Here is a 17,714-nt window from a genome sequence, read left to right on the forward strand (position 1 = left end):
CAAGTTCCAACACCACTTAATCTAAATAAAGGAAGTCTAATAGAGTTGCAAAAATCATTAAGATTTTATGCATAGAAATAGCTGCTAAAGCTAGTATTGAATTGTGCCATTTGTATCGTGCTTACTATCATGAGTGCTTACCGACACCGAGAGCAAGCTACACCGTGTAAAGTGTGTGGTTGTGAGTGTGTTGCTTTTGTAACCATTGTCATGTCATGCGTGATGGCCATATATGGCGACATGCGCTAGGCAGAGTTGCTGTTGAATGAGTAAAAAGGATAAAAAAAGGGAGAGAATGGGACTTGGGAACGTAAGCAGTAAACATGCACCATTTTATTTTAGTTTAATTAGTTTTATTTATTGTTGATTTATTAAAGGCAGGGATTCTGCCTGCTTCTGAATAAATACACCCAATGAGGCTGGAAGGAAGTGAGAGAGCAATTGAGGTTTTCTACCTGAGCAGAAATTGCACAAACTATAAAAGGCACAGATTCCACCTACTTCTACTAGGCCAAAGGAAACCAAAATTGTCAGGGGTTTATGTCCCAAGCCCCTCTCAACCTTTTTAGGTCTCGCCTGACCCAGCGCATGCGCTGGTCTGGCGAGACTTATTGAGAGGGCTCCAAAAAGTGCTACCAGGCCAGCCTAGAGCTACAGTGCATGTGCGCGGGCGGGCGCGCCGCGCTTTACCGCAATTACTTTCACTTTCCATAGCCAATAGGTCTCGCTTTTGGGACCTTATAAGTATTTAGTTATGCAACTGTTGCATGGCTATACACTTATAAGGTCCCAAAGGCGAGACCTATTGGCTATGCCAATGCTTGTTTATACATGCCTCCACAGGTTACTTAACTTTCTGAGTTCCTTTGTTTGGCCCAGTCCAACTCTATCACTCCTCACATTAACTCTGCTCTCACCTCTAGCGAGAGGCCTCCTGTGAACTGGCTTGTGTTCATTCCTAACCAAAAATCAAATTATAAGCAATCAAGGGTCAAGTGAAATATTGTATCACAGTACACATTTTACATTGTTTACCTTTTGCCAGTTACCATTGCATTGAAATTTATACTGGATACTGTAATTATAGTGCAAATGGCACACTAGACACCGCTGGTTCACGCGTGAACTGTAGCAAAAAGCTTAAAGTAGAACTCAGCAGGCATTTTTTGGACCAGCTTGGCCGATCACTTAACCCGTGCGTGACTCTTGGTAAATCCAACCATACACAATTTTCATCATTCGTTCAACGCAGCACTGTAGATTTTCACACAGCACTGCTTTGAATGAATACTATTAAATCTATGCCTCTTTTCAGTTGGCCGCTGAACCTGCATTTGGTAGGGGATGAAGGGGGAAATGGAAGGCATTGTGGGGTTACCTCCTCATCAGCACGTGGATGATATTATTCTCTAGCAGCAGGGTGTCCTTTTCCCTGTAAACCTGCAGAGATTTATGGCTCAGCTATATCCTGTTGAAGACATGGAAAAGTCTCTCCCTTATTCTGGACCTGTGAATTCTCTTGTGGTCAGCTTAGTTTGGGAGTACTTCTTTCTCAAGGATTGCACAAGGAAAAGGACAGAATCCTATTTATGTATGTATGTGCGAATGTATGCTTGTATGTGGTATTTGTATAGCGTGAACCTAGCCGAAAGGTGGCAGAGAACTGTACAAGGATAGAGGTCAATATGCGATTGGAGGTGTAGCGGAGTTCTAGTAGTGGATGTGGAATGTTACTGCATTATCATACAGTGCTCTTTAGAGTGGTATAGCTTCCGCTCTTCCTAAACTGGAGTAGTACTAGGGCAGTCCTGATGGACCTGGCAACATCAGTACCAAACCTGGGTGTACAGATGGAGAAGACCTGCTGCCAGGCTTTTGTTTGTTGCTTTTATGCATCTCCGGACTGATGGTGGCCTGTCTGCAGATGTTCTATGGACAACTGGAAGTAGTCAACATGTCAACCAGTTAGGGACTATGCTATTCATTATGGCTTTATAGATGTTGTCAGGGCAGGGGGTGCGGTAGTCACATTTTTTCAGACCTTTGATTAGGCGTGCTGCTCATTGGGGATGCCCTTAAGATGGGCCAGTGTGGAGTCTGAGAGCAGTGCTTAATTTGTAAACAAATAAGTGCCAGGGCCCTCATCAAGAGGCCACTGCATCATGCACCACCCATTGCCCCTGCCAGAGCCACCAATGAAAGAACCACAACTACTAACCATCTCACCCTACAAGAGTGACAGTTTAAGACTATACCAGGCCCTCACAGCTATAAGAAGGGCTTAGGCAGAAGGCAATAATCATTTTTAATATATATTCAATCAATAAACAACTTGATGCGTTTACCTCTAATCTAGACAGACAGCGCCCCATTTGACAGACTGTCATAAGTGCCTGTGTTGACAATTAAGTGCCTGTGCCCAGCACTGGAAACCACCGGTTCAAATTAACCACTGTCGCAGAGCAGGGTATTGCCACTATCCAGATGTGGGAGTACCGGGGCTTGAACAGCAGTTCTCACAACTATTTCTAGAATCAATAGTTTAGCTGTCTTTAGTAGAGAACACATGTACCAGGGCTTCTTGGTTTTCTTTGCAATGTGTTCCCTGAGAGTGACGTTGGTATCCAGGATGAATCTGAGTGACTTGGCATGAGTGAAAGTTGAGGTCCAAGTTCATGTTGTTGAGCCCGGTTTGGACTACTTGGACTACTTCTTGTTCTTGGCAAACGCAAACTATTTTGGTGGGGTTAAGCTTGAGATAGGTGCTCGACATTCATATCCAGATTAGGTGCAGGCAGTTCTTGAGGTGTTGGATGGCTGGAGGTGAGAAAACTTTCAAGTACAGTTGTATGTCATCTAGAGAAAAACCAGTGAAAGATGTTGCCTATGAACCCATTTGATGTGGATGAGGGAGTGATGTTCAACAATGTTTAAGGCAGCTGATAGACCCAGCGATATCACAAGTCTAAGGTCATAATTAAGGCTCCCGGTTTTCCATTTAAACTGATTTGTACATATAAATACAGATGGAAAACTTTTTGGGTTTTGTCTGTATTTATATATAAAAACGGGAAAACACTTACAAAACAAATGCTGCTGCTGCCTCTGTGCTCCTCTGTAAAATCCGAGTCAGAGGCGCACAAGGGCTGCCAAAAGAAACGGGAAACTGCTGTCCTCAAACGGCTCCAGAGACGGGAGAACAAGTGCAGCTGGGAGCGCCGTTTCTGCAGAGACCCTCCAGCACCCCTCAGAGCGGTAGCCACGCACGATAATTGTTGGAGCAGTGCAAGCCGCCGATGTCCATTAAGAAGTGTGAAAACACCCCAGGACATTGGCTGCAGCCCCAGCAACCTATTGTTTTTTTGTTGAATGGGAGGGGGAAGGAGTTTTTAAAAAAAAAACTTTATTTATCGTTCCGGCAACAGAGAAATTAGTACATTCATAGATGGATATAGACAATATCTTGGCATGAAAATGACAAGCTTGAAATGAGAAAATCACATTAGTATTCATGTCACAATGTACCATCGGAGCAACCCGTTGCAAGGTGATAATACCCTGTATAACAGTACAGCATTTGCAGTGAATTGATAGTTCTCTAGGCCATACCAATACTGCCCACTCCGTTGATTGGCGTGGTATGACCCAAACTAGACCTCCTTCACACATCCATAGCAACGGTAAATCATAAAAAACATTCTGAGATACTGTTTGCAGGTCTAAGGTAGGGCAGGGTGAAGGAGGTTGATGTGGCAGGGCAGGGGGGGGGCAGACATGTTTCCAACAACTATTAGCATAAAGCCTGGCTGCATCTCTTAGTGACAATGCACGCTGTGGTGTAGTGAGGCTGAGTGAGAGGTGAGCAAGTCGGTTAGCATGACTTTATTTCTCTTAGCAATAACAGCCAGACTCTGGAAAATTAGTAGCACTTAAATAAAACTAAAAACAGAAATGACTGTTGCACCACCTGTGCTCTACATTTTCTCCATAGTGTTCATATTCAGAACACTATTCTGTACAGATGAAGATGCAGGTTTCTTGAGATATTTTGGTGATTTACAATGCCTCATGGGGTAGGTCGTCTTCTAGTGCACACTAAGAATGATCTGATATTCTTCGAGCAGACACTCTCTGTGATGGCTGATTAAATGTGAGTAAAAGAGGGAGTAATGCGTTGACATTTTGCCAGACAGCTGTGCAAACGAGAACTAATCAAAATCACAAATTCGCGTATCTTTTCTTAGAGGACAGGGAAGAAATTTGCTCCCAATATGTAAAGTGCACTTAGCATAGGTTCCAATTTTAAAAGACAGCTATAACCACCTAGTGCAAGTGTGCATGTCAATTTAAATAAATGTGGAAAAATACTAGCTTCAGTGTTTTTTTCTTGCAACAAAAACAGATAAAATGACCCAAAAATAAATATGGATAAATACAGACGGAAATGTAAAAAAAAAAAATACCATAAAACCGGGAGCCCTAGTCAAAATTATCTCTGGTCAAGAGGATGTCCTCTATGATTTGTAAGGTAGCTGTCAATGTACTGCAATGCGATCTCAAGCTGGATTGATGGTTATATCAAAGTTAGTCGAAGTTGGTCTACTTTGGTTCCTATTTGGTGTTGCTCACTGGGATTTATGGTGCTTACACCTCACAGTTTGTACTCTCTGACTTTAAGAATTTCTTTCAATCTGTACCAGAAGGGTCTCAATGCTCTTCTCTTTTAGAGTAAATGCTGAGTGAGGTTTAATTCCAGGCCAAGCTGGTGATGCTTCTGTAGCAGCTCAACACAATCTGCTTCTTAAAGATCGGCATACTGACACCTTCCAGAAATCCGCTGCTCCGTGACTTCCTTTTGAGGGTACCAGGCTGCTTGCTGGTGATCTAGAACACTAGCCGCCCTAATTGTTTTAATAGTCTGAACTTTCTTCATTATTTCGACAGTATCTCCAGTTTTCTTCTCCCTCAAGTGCTGCGACTTGAACTTCCTTTCACCAGCTCTGCTACCATTCAAGAAAGAATGAAGAAGGGGACTCTTGGGGCAGTCCGTGCTGTATACCAAGTCTTTCTCTCCAGAGAAATCCAGCACTTCTGAATATGCAGACTACAACCTTAACTGGCATACTGGCAAACAGATGTAATTTCCTAAAAACTATTCACATTAGATGGTTGGGTCTTTCCAGCAGTGAAAGAAGGGTATTGCCTCAAATTCTACACTATTCTGTTAAATTGAGAAGTCATTTCCATGCTGTGGTCTCATTGTGCACTGAAGAGAGTGAGCATGGTCCAGGCTGTCCTGTCTTTCCAATTGAACCAGATGGTGGTGGCACTTGTCCCCTTAGAGGAATTGTGGACAGGAGCCTACTACGTTGTGTTCTTGGTGCCCAAGGTAACTGGGGGTGTTCAATAGTTTGTCAGTTTGAGGATAGTCAGCTAATGGCTTCAGAAGATCCCTTTCAAAATGGAGTCCCTCCTACTGATCCTTTCACTGGTGCCAGAGTGGGTGTACATGGTGTCTATCGGTCTTATGAAGGTCTATCATCACGTTTCATCAAACCTTCCTTTGGGTTTGTGTTTAGGAACAGCTCTATAAGTTCTCTGTCTTGCCTTCGGGTTCTGATCTTCCCCACACATGTTCACCTAGGTGATTGCACCCATCGGGGCCCATCTTCATCAGCGACGTTGGCACCTACGCCCATATTTAGAAACCTGCCTGCTGCATGCTGCTTTCGTGGAGGTGGCTCAGAGAAATCAGGAGATAATTGTTCTTGTTTTTCGTTCTCCTTCTTCCCCAGAGGAGGAATTGCTGTATTCAGTAAATCTCAGTAGAAATCTTAGTCCATCTGGAGGGTTCTTGGTCTAGTCGTAGTTATGAGTATCTGTTTTTTAAATTAGGATTTGCTGGGTAGGGTTGCAAGACCGCTTCCTTATGATTAGGCGCTGAATCTGCTTCTGGTTTTGTCCTGGTGTATTCCCTGGCAGGCGTAGGTCTGCCAGAAGCCTGGATATTTCTTGGGTGGAAGTGCAGGTGGCTCCTAAAGGTAAGCTTTGTTGCGCGGTTTCCTGGACCTCCTCACATACCTTTGTGCACCGCTATAGGCTTGAAGGCGTAGAATCTGAAGGGTACTCTTTAGGTATGTGAGTACTCATTATTCATAGCCCTACTCATCCTCATCACAGTCATTATGACCAGCTTGCCTTCCTGCAACTGTTTGTCCCTAAGGATGGCTTGGTTATTGCAGGAGGGATGCTGGGATGCTGGCCTGGTCACAGTGTGCACTAGGGTGCATTCAGGAACACTTCTTCAGAGAATGGATCCACTCATAAATAATGTCTCGAACTGAACATAATGAAGATTGCTGGAAGGTAATCAAGCATCCTTGGCCCTGTGCCACTCAGATGTCATCAATGTAGCTGCCAACATTCCTATCTTCTAATTAGGGTAATGATTTTATGGAGACACGTGGTGTGCTTGGTCATCTTTGCTAGTGTGAACACACGAACATTAACTATCCCTTTGCCACCAGTCTAAAATGGCGGTCTGATTAGAATCAAATACTGCGTTTCATAGTCGTATTTACCACTGGACACTATTTAAAACTACTTTAACTTCTACAGCAATTAAATCTGCATTCATGCATGTAGAGTGCTGCCCACGGTTCCCAGCACGATTTAAATAGGGGCTGCTCATTCATGACTGCTTCTTGTGAATCCAGCATTATGTCCGCCTGATGTGGCCTGGTGGCAAGCTGGGCTCATTAAAGAGACATTAAATGAGCCCAGAAAAGGTTCACATAGGACACAGACGTGATGAGCTCATTAGGCGCATTATAAGGATCAAGCGACTCTTTTATTCATTCCTCCCCACTAGACGAGGTGTTAAGAGGCACAGTAATTACTGCCCGTGCACCCCCCACAGCGTGACGTCCTTAACAGAACTCACCTTCACTTACCAACTAAAAACGCCATTTTGGTGCTTAAAGTAAACACGTTTGGAAGCGGCCAGGCGTGGCGCTTTCATTCGAAGCTCAAAAGTTTGACATATGGAAATTCTGAGCCAAACCAGAACAGGGCACTGGTAATCTTTAAGAGGGCTGATGCACATGGCTGCCAAGCGAAGACTGCAAGGATGCAGGGCGCAACTAGAGCCAAATTTCGTGGGGGGTGGGGGTGGCGGGCTAAGAAGCCCTTTGAGCCCAATGGGCGTTGTGCGCCTGCAAGGATGTAACTGGTAGAGATGGGAAAATGTTTCGACTCTAAGACAAATATGTGAGGGGAAGTGAAATGGCAAGTTTGTGTTTTCTTATTAGACCCACCTGTTCATACGTACTAAAACGCCACGAGACAAACTTGCAAGAAGATGGCGCCTGCCTTCACACCTTGAATAAGACTTTACCACCATCATTATGATCACCATGAAGATCACACCGGGGCCATGACCAGCTTCTGCCCAACAGTCCCTCACAGCAGGGCTTCAAGTGGGATGAAAAAAACTGGAGGGTCTCTCAAAGGGGCGTGGCCAATATAATAAGGGCGTGGCTTAAACACTTAAACTAAAAACATCTGTGCTTAGTATAGTGTGCCGCCCAACTTGTATTTTGCTGTTTCTGTCATTGCATCTAGATATATGATGCAACAAGTAGCATCGTACCTACAACAAGTCAGGACTATTGACTTTGTCAATGGTTGTTAGTTGCATTAGATAAATAAGCAGCAACTATGGCTTGTTGTATATAATATTGAAACAGGGCGTGGCTTAAACACTTAAACTAAAAACATCTGTGCTTAGTATAGTGTGCCACCCAACTTGTATTTTGCTGTTTCTGTCATTGCATCTAGATATATGATGCAACAAGTAGCATCGTACCTACAACAAGTCAGGACTATTGACTTTGTCAATGGTTGTTAGTTGCATTAGATAAATAAGCAGCAACTATGGCTTGTTGTATATAATATTGAAACAGCTTCCACTTAGAGCCCTGGTGACACCGGGACAGTGTTGCTGCTCCCTCGTTTCAAAGAGAGAAGGGAAATCCAGAGAGAAAATGACTCTTTAAAGGATTTCCCTTCCCCATGAACGCTCACCTGGCATGACGTCATGCCACAACCTCTACTAATGAGAAGAGAGCAGGGTGTGCAGCGCACATCGATGTGCCTGCTGTCACTGCAGTCCGGAAAAAAAACGGACTGCAGTGACAGCCGGCACAAAACAGAGCCCGAAAGAGACCCTTTAGGAGACCCCCTTTAAAAAACTGCCGGTGCTCAGACCCGGTGAGAGCCGGCCCACTTAAAACCCTGCCTCACAGGAATCCATATGCAGCCACTCCTGTTGACCCGGTGCGTTCTCAACCGAATCTTTTTAAGGGCCGCTGCTGGCATTAAAAATGAACACATACATACGTCAGAGTCGCAACTAGAGCCAAATTTCAGGGGGGCTAGGAACATTTTTCGGGGGGGAGGGTAATAAAAGAAAGATTTCTCGCTGGAGATTCTTCGCTGGAGACTGTGACTGGGGCTGGCACGGGATAGAGAGGGGGGTAATTCTTCTTCTTCCAGCAATAGGCAGATTGGAGATTCAGGGGCTCTAAGAAGGGGTGAAAGAACAACAAAGCCTCGTTAACAAGTAAATGTTCTTTTAAAGACCTGTGAAGTACTCGGGTGAGGCTGTGTGTGTGCTGGGGAAGCTGTCTCAGCCCGGGCTGACCCACACGAGGGGGGGGGGGAGGGGAGGGGGCTGAAGCCCTTTGAGACCAATGGGCATTGCGCGCATGCATACGTTTCAGTAGAGTCTGCATTTATCATAGAGACGCCTATTTTTCCTGTCAGATTTCATTCCAGTGCCCACATTTTCGAAGGGTCACTTTGCATACTAACCTTTCCACTTAGAGCTCAACTTATTTTTTTCTCATGAAAAGTCCCTTTGACATAGGTTTCCAAGAGAAAAGATGTTCGATTCAGTGATGGGTGGTTGTTCACGAAACGGAGTAATTACCTTTTTCTCCCTGAAAATAATTGGGATGAATCCAATGAAGGTATGAAGGTATTATAATCATAGATGTAGCAAAATAAAAATATAACAGTTATTTAATAAAAAACGTTAATTGGTTAAGTCAGAAACAATACGGGAAACTCTTCAGCACTGGGGTCTGGATATGGAATTCTTTGAACTTTTTTTTTTTTTAATTGCCTTATCTTATTTCTGCGCACTGCATCCCTGATGTCAGCACCACGTGCGGCTGCAATGGTCGCACTGCCCTAAAGCCGGCACTGACTGTGTGTAGGCCAGTATGTCAGCGAGTATGGATAGCGCAACCTAGGCAGCTGTCACTCCTATGACTGGAAGCTCCCTCGTGTAATTTGGTTGGGTCTCTGTCCTGTAACCTCCCTGGGCCTCATTTATGGGTTTTTTGCCATAGGGCAGTGCCCTATGGCAAAAAAAAAGGCAGGAATGCACCGTATCTATTAGATACGGCGCATTCCTGTCCTTTTCCCCTGTGCCGGCGCACAATGGGATGCTGTGTGCCAACTCAGACACCTTTGCACCATGGTGAAAGGGTGCCTGCTTTATAGGGATGATTGTTTTTGTGCAGGAAGGGAAACCTTCCTGCACAAAAACAATCACAAGAGGCTTTTTCCTCTTTCTGTGTGTGCTGAAGAATGCAGCACACATAGAAAGAGGAACAAGCATTGGCATAGCCAATAGGTCTCGCTTTTGTGACCTTATAAGTATTTAGTTATGCAGCACAATATCCTTGGTGCAACAACATCAACCGTTGCATGGCTAAACACTTATAAGGTCCCAAAGGCGAGACCTATTGGCTATGCCAATGCCAATGTTTAAGTGCCTTGGCGTCGGGCTGTATATTTCCGTTTGTGTGTGAGCAAAAAAATCATTGTAGAAGAGTAAAAATTATAGAAATAAGAGTTCATATAGCAAAATACAAGGTCTATGGTGGAGCAACAGACAAATGGAAAAAAACAAGCCAGTGTACACACGCATGGCCTCCCTATCCTCAATATCCCTTTCATTATTTGGTCGCATATGATACAGCGATAGCCTGAGAGCAAAAACTGGCCCGGAGCCTACGTAGGTGGTGCGTCAGCAAACAGGAGAACGGGCGCAATACATGGGGGTGCTCACTGCTAGATGAGACAGAGACGGTGGCGCTGTTGATTGATTATATATCATGGGCATTGTGTTTGCAGTGTCAACCTGCTGCACGGCCTGTGCATGTTCAGCGTGGTTCCAAAGGTTCGTCAAAAAATCTACAGCTCTTCATAAACACTGGAACGGGCAGGTGCAAGCTGGTGTTTCTCACACTCCTCGTGCAACCAAAGGCAAGCTGCGCTGGTTACCGCCGTAACATGATGTAGCACAGCAGTGCGCGTGACGCGTGTAAGATTATAGGAAAAGCCCAGGGTCACGGAAAATTAATGTTTTAAAAAAAAGGAGTAGTTTAAGCCAAGAAGTAGCATGAAACTTAATCAAGCCACATTTCAGAACAGCTTTCTGGCTAGGCCATGCACTCTCTGACCCACGTCTGCCTACAGTTTGCTTGCACTTTTCGCAGCCACACCATTTACAGGTATAACTTTGAAAGGAAGAGCGGAACTTCAAGTTGGAAGGAAGGAAGGAATTTCAAACCGTACTCACCAGCAGCCTCTCCAGTAGCTTCCCGTGGCCGCGAAAGTTAAAGTGACGCGGGAGCGAGCAGAGGGCACAGAGATAAGGTTTCAAACGACAAAGACTCGAATAGCGTTTCCCTTGCGGGAGCGAGCAGGGGCACCATCTGTTTTCAAGATAACTACAAACAGATGGTGCCAAAGCTTGCTCCCGCAAGGGAAACGCCAAACGTGCACGCGTTGCAATAGAAAGCAATGCAAAACGTGCACGCTTTTTGCCAAAATGCTGATCGTTTCCAAAAGGTCCCCTCCTACGCAGCACATGTGCGCTGCGTAGGCGAGACCTAAAAATGAGGAGAAATAAGTATATATCTCCTTGTTGTGCCTCTCTTACGCCTCCCCTGGGGAGGGGTTAGTTTTTGGCGCTGCCTCAGACTTACAATTTCTTGTAAATCTGGGACAGTGTCAAAAAGCTATGGATGTTGCTGGGAACCCCCCAGCAACACCCATGGAACACCCCTTTCACGCAGTTTTCTGCATAAAAGGGGCACTTATTTATAAGGCCATGAAAAGCCACGTAACATGGCTTTACATGGCCTTATAAATATACCAGTGGCACCGGAACGTAAAAAAAGTGACGTTTCGGCAGCACAAAAGTGCAGCTGTTTCTTACATGTTTTTGTTAAATTCGAGTCATTTTCTCACCTCTCTTCTTTGGGAGGGGTCTATTTGTAATTATCTGCGTTTTATCGTCTACTTGCATCATGAATTAAACCCCAGTGACGTCATGGAAGTTTATAGTAAATTAAAGTGATGTTATTCTTGCTCCTGCATCCTTGTGGAAATGGGTTGTGTAAAACCGGATGTAGTTAAAATGTTAGTTTCTCAACTGTGATTTTGGACACTGTACAGAAGACCCAGTTGGCCCCTTCCTCCGTTCATGGGGCTCCAGGGAAGCAGTGCTACACGTCACAGGACAGAAGACAGACAGATAACTCATTTGAAGTTTGTGCTTCCCCACACCAGAGATGAGTTGTTTTAATATATAACTGTTGCAGCAGTGACTGAAGATTAACTGCTCTGTTTGTAAAGCCATGGATAGTTGATGCTTTTCAAAGGCCATTCTTGTCACCCTCCCTAGGTGGAGGAGGACCGTGGGAACTCTGGGCAGGTCAGCTTTTTGTTGGTAAAAATACTAATTTGAGCTCCACACTAAAACTAATTCTGGAAGTATATTTTTAGACACAAAATAAGAAAAAAACAGCAATGATATTTATAAGAAGCTGGCTTCCTCTTGTGGACACAAGACAAAGCACCCTTGCAAATCTGCTGTTCCCATGAAGGGGACGGGTCCACATGGTAAAACCGAGGAAATCTGGCAACTCTGGCCCTTGCTCCACATCCTGCTGTTCTCCCGGCCCCACTGCCGTGTCTGTGGGAAGTCAGAGCCTTTCAAAGCACATTGTCACCCTTTATATGGTCGGAGGTTTACTCCTGACAAATGTATGTGTAAATCTACAGGGTAGGAACAAGGAGGGAACATCCCCAAACTGGCGAAGATTTATCCGCGACGAAAAATACTATCCCTAACCTAATGTATGATGCCAAGTAGGGATTAAGGTGCACTGTGTGTTCGCTGCACCCCTGCCTTGTTTTGTTGGCGCACCGGGGTGCCACAGCGCACAGATTGGGAATCACTGATTGAATCTGCAATGTGTATAACCATTGCTCATATGATTTATACACAATTTACACCTGGCATTATTTCACATTTTATTTTAGACATTATTTTTCACGTTGTTTTATATTTAGGTTTAGTAAGTCTAGACATATTTAAAAATTGCCAGTTTAATAAAATAATTGGGGGACATTTTGAGGGGGGCGCCTGATGATTTTTGTTTCCAACGAGGGGGCATTTAAATGTTTGAAAACCACTGCTCTGAAGAGAAAGCCCATTCCTTTTCATTCTAATTGGAAGTTTCATTTCCTTCTTTCGATGCTACATTTGCTGACACCTGCTGCTTCTGAATTTACCTGACCTTCCAACAACTTTGGCTTAGTAGTAAGGAGTTTCCTTTACGGAAATGAGACTTTGCTTTGATTTGCATATGTTGCCTTTAATAATACAAAAGCCTCATTACTAATTGAATTACTTGGATCATATTCATGTATGGTCAATTTCAATTGATGCCTAATTGAATTGATTGGAGATTGTAACTTTACTAATTGGTTAATAAACCTTTATGGTTTGCAAACTTAATCTTATCTGTAGTTATTGTGGGGCAAGATCTGCTTCACTGTCACTGCAATGCTAATGGATGTATGATTTCGGGCACAGTTCCAGAAAAAGGTCCATCCTAGTGGATATAGCAGAGTTCTAAATATGCACCAAGTTAGCGCGTTGCAGATACCAACCTTATTTATCCCGCTATCAAAGCTGGTAACAGAGGATGGTTCTCATAGAGGCATAGGTAGTTATAATTTTCCCCAAAATACTGTCTAAATACACTCCAGCCCAATCTACATTCCAGTGGTTCCTATGGTCCAGTTTGGAGAACTGATGGTGTTTTGACATTCCTGAGCAATTGCAGAGTCCTAGGAGTGTGAGTATAGTAGGGTTATGAGTCTTTGAGAGTGATGTCAAGGGTGATGTTGTTTGTGAGCTTTGATAAATTAGTGTGTTGCAAAGTGTGGTGTCAAATTTAATACCAAGAAGGCTCGGTGTTGTGTGTTCTGTGATGTTGTCTTAGATATATTGTTTATGCTTATGAAGAGAAATGTGCCGGCTGCAGAGTTAAAGTTTTGGTTATCAGACTTGCAGAAGTCTAAGATCCCGGGATAGATATGGAATATATTATGTCATAAGTTGTATTTTAAGGTTTGTGGTGACGGACTGTGAAACAATAACGACCACACATTGAGATAGAGACTTTTAACTTCAATTGTGAGTGTATACTAATTAAGATTGGCGTTTAGTTAGTCCTTTTACGCACAGGACAGACTGCACTAGTCATGGCGTATTCCCATGATTGTGACAACATCCTCGTAGTGTTATTCCCCGATTCCTCCAGACAGGCGTGGCCCGTGCAGGTAAGAGCGGGGTGGGCAGGGTGGAGGGAAGTCGACTGATGATGACGAGGTAAGCTTCAATATAAAAAACTGAAAACCACTTACCTTGAGCTCGCCACATCGCCGACTTGGCGATGCGGTGAGTGCAAGGTAAGTGGTTTTCGTTTTCTTAAAATTTAAGTTTACCTGGTCGTCATCTGTAGACTCCCCCCTCCCAACCGCTCTTAGCTGCATGGGCTGCGCCTGCCTCTAGAGTGATTGTGCACTTTGAATTTTCCTTTAGTAGACCACACAAGACTTATGTTTTGTTTTCGTTTTTCAATTTTTTTTTCTTACGAAGCTGAATCAGTGTTGAGTGAGAGCTGCTGTGAGGTGCTGCGAGTTGCCTCATAGGGTGCCTCGCTGGTATTGGCCGGTCGGTGTTTGTTGCGAGCTGGGATTGGTAATTACATCAGAGAGTGTTGCGCTGTGAGTGGACACTTTGTGGTGTTGTGCTGACATTGGAAGTCAGTACTGTTGTGTGTAAATTGTGATTTGCTGAGAGCAGCCCATTTTTTAAATTGACATTTAATTGAACTGTGTTGTGTCAAATATGGAGAAATGATGAAATAAAAACTAACAGCATTATTTAGAGATGATGTGAGAATACCTGTCCACCAATATCTGTTGGCACACTTGTGTTTGGCTTAAATAATAAGGCCAAGAGGACAGTTAAGAGCTGTATGGAAGTGAAGTGGGATGCAGTACAGCAGGCATGGCGAACAAAGAAGGTTGAGGGAGTTGGGCTGTATCCTGTCTTAACTAAAGGAAAAACTTCCAAAAATAAAGGACGAGAGGAGGTGAGACTGAAGCAAAGAATGATGAAGGGAGTGATACTGACACTAGCTTTTACATTTTGAATGATTTATTTGCTTCCCGACCACACCCATATAATTTAGTTCCCTCAGCTGGCAGAGAGCAACCATATAGAAGACTTCTGTTGCCCACAGATACCAATGCTAGTGTGCCTGTTGAGCAGAACCTTTTCGATGGGGGAGTGCTTGGAACCCTTTCACCTCCACAATTGACACCCAATCTACTACCAAATCCACGATTAGCAACTATGCCACTTCCAGCTCCTCAGAGATTACTTCTGATTCCTTTATCACCTCCACCGACTATGTCCCAGGATGATGCTACTGTTGTTGTAACACCTGTCACACTTACAATTACCACAACCACTGCCGTGACTGAGATTTATACTTTTGCATAGATGGAAGCAAGAGCCCGAACAGAAGCAACTTCTGTGTCAACTATAGAGATTGATAGCCCAGAGTCTTGGTCATCAAAGACGGAAACCTCTCTGAAAATGCTAGATGTAGTAAGGTTGAAGTTAGAGTTGGAAGAAATCATTAAGGGAACTCTTGATTTTGGGATTCATAAATGGGTACAATAATGAGTAACATTTAAATCTGTGCAAAGACGCCGCTAGACATGCTAGTGTGACACATGAGGCCCTTGAAGCAATAGTTACTGAATCTGGGATTGACCTTTCTAAAAATACGACCCTGAGATTATTTTTACAATGTTCATGACCGAAGACGCACTCAAGAACATTTGAACCCCTGAGTTAACACTGCAACTAAGGGAACTGATCAGTAGCATTCAATTGTGGAGCAACACTCAGAATGTTAGAAATAGATGGGCTCAGAAAAAGCAAAAGAAAAAAGAAATATGATGAAGGGGAGACAGAAGGGACAAGCAGTAGGAGTGATTCAGAGGTCAAGGCTTAGCTACTTAGGGAAATACATTGAGGAGCTTATGTGCCTTGGAGTGGTGGTTATCTTTTCACGTTTACAAACCAAACTGAAAGAAAGTCCTGGTCAGTGATATACTCAAACTGACAGATTTGTGAAAATCTCAAAGGTTCTCTGGGAAGACCTGAATACTTTTTGGACATTGTTCCTGGTGATTTATGGGTGGAGAGTAAAGTGGTTGTACAAAGGCCAGCTTCAGAGCCACCAAGGGATCATTTATCTAATGCTTCAACTGCTATGGTTATGGAGAAGTATCAATCAGCTGGTGGTTAACTTTTCCAAAATTAAGGTTCCCCAGAAGGAGGTTGATTAGGTGGAAATCTTGAGAACTTTTCGTGAATCTAAAGAGTCTGTGCACAACTGTTATGAGCGGCTTATGCAGGCTTTACATCAGCATTGTACCCATTTATGGACAGCATTGTGGTGTTGGAAATACCGAGCCCATTTTGTGTCCAATTTCATTTATGGTTTGTGCCTACAGATTTGCTTGGACATCCAACAGAATGCGATTTGCTGGCAATTCAAGCTTTTAGACAAAATCATGCGGTATTAGATGTATTGCAGTAACAATTTGGAAGCCAGACAAAAGTGAATGAAAAAGAAATTAATGTTGGCTCAGACAAAATTGGCCCTGAAAGGATTTCAGAATGGTCCATACCTGGCGAAATCTAGCTATGGTTCTAGTTATGTAAATGGAATGCAAGGAGTTGGATATCGAGGTGGTGGTCAGAAGATGCAGGGTGGGATTGGTGTCCCCATTGATAGACGACAAGGGTTGCCGGTTGACTTGATTTTGGTAATTGATATAGCAATGCTGAGGAAAACGATGCTGTGTCACTATTGGAATAAGTTGGCCATTGAAAACGTGAGTGCTATTCAAATCCAAATTGAGTGCAGTTTGATGGCCAAGGGCCTAATGTGAATGTTATGCCAGATCTGAATATACAAATACAAAGACCCCCTAATCCTAACCTGCCCCAAGCCCTGTTGGTGCTGCATAATCTGAACACCCCAAAGTTTAATGCGAGTGCCCAAGCTCCCTAGAACCCCTTTGGGAGTTCAGATACCTTCCAACAGTTCCTGGTTTGACAAATTTGAAGATTCAGGGTCTGACCAATTACATTGATGGTGCCTGAGAGGGGAGAATGATTGTGTGCTTGGTGCAGTCTTGGAGGTAGACCAGAGTGGCCCATAAGCAGAAGGAGTTGTGCATGGCTATCCACTTCCTTTTTGATAGACACTGGTGCTATCTGTTCTACTGCTAGGACAGTGGAAGTTCCAAACCTACCCGTCTCTGGAAAACAAGTCCAAGTTGTAGGCATTGAAAACAAAAAGACAGTAAAATCTGATCCGTCAAAGTCTGTATGAAAAATAGGTCCTTTTGAAGAGGACCATCAGTTTGTAATATGTGACTCTAACCTAGTAAGTCTGTTAGAAATAGATCTTTTTTGCAAGCTCACCTGCATGATCAATTGAACACAAATACATGTCATTTTATTTTTTTAAAATATTTTTATTGAAGATAAAGAACACAGAAATACAAATATAATATTTCGTTCAGATGAAGATATGAGTATACAGTTCTACAGCAACAACATTTGAAAATTAATGGATTAAAGAAGTGAGAACAGAAGACTGCATGTGTCGAGTACCTGTCCCAGAACTTCAATCATCCCCAGAAGCCGATGATTGTTCCACAATTCCCCAACTCCACTACCAGTGTCATGTACTACTCTGACAGCGAAGAGGGGGGAAGGGGATTGGGAAGAAAAGAGAAACGCCACGTCTTCTTTCTGCTGGACAGGACTGCAACTACTCTTGTGGATTCTTCCTGCAAATAAAACAACTTTAGCACTTTCTATATGTTTATTACAAGCCCTAGGGAATAATTACTTGCCCTAACTTGGTGGCTAACTGTTCTCTTGTAGATATGCTTTCTACTATGTCTCAGCTACTCTGTTGTTCTCCAGCAATGTTGGTAGATCTAAGGTAGAATGTGCAAACAACAAGATTTAAGATTTGGTCTAGTCTCTCCCTGTATCTCTCTCTCTATTGTTATTCTAATACTTTCTTTTACCTCGCTAATCTCTAGTGATAACGCAGTATATTCTTCTTTGGTTGTGTAGATGTTCAAGACCATCACCTTGGCGAAGCTTCAAGAAAATCCATTCCAATTGGAGCGAGCTTCGCAAATGTCGGTAAGTATCTTTATACATATATATATAC

Source organism: Triturus cristatus, chromosome 2_1 (genome assembly GCF_964204655.1).
Source record: "Triturus cristatus chromosome 2_1, aTriCri1.1, whole genome shotgun sequence".
NCBI classification, from domain to species: domain Eukaryota; kingdom Metazoa; phylum Chordata; class Amphibia; order Caudata; family Salamandridae; genus Triturus; species Triturus cristatus.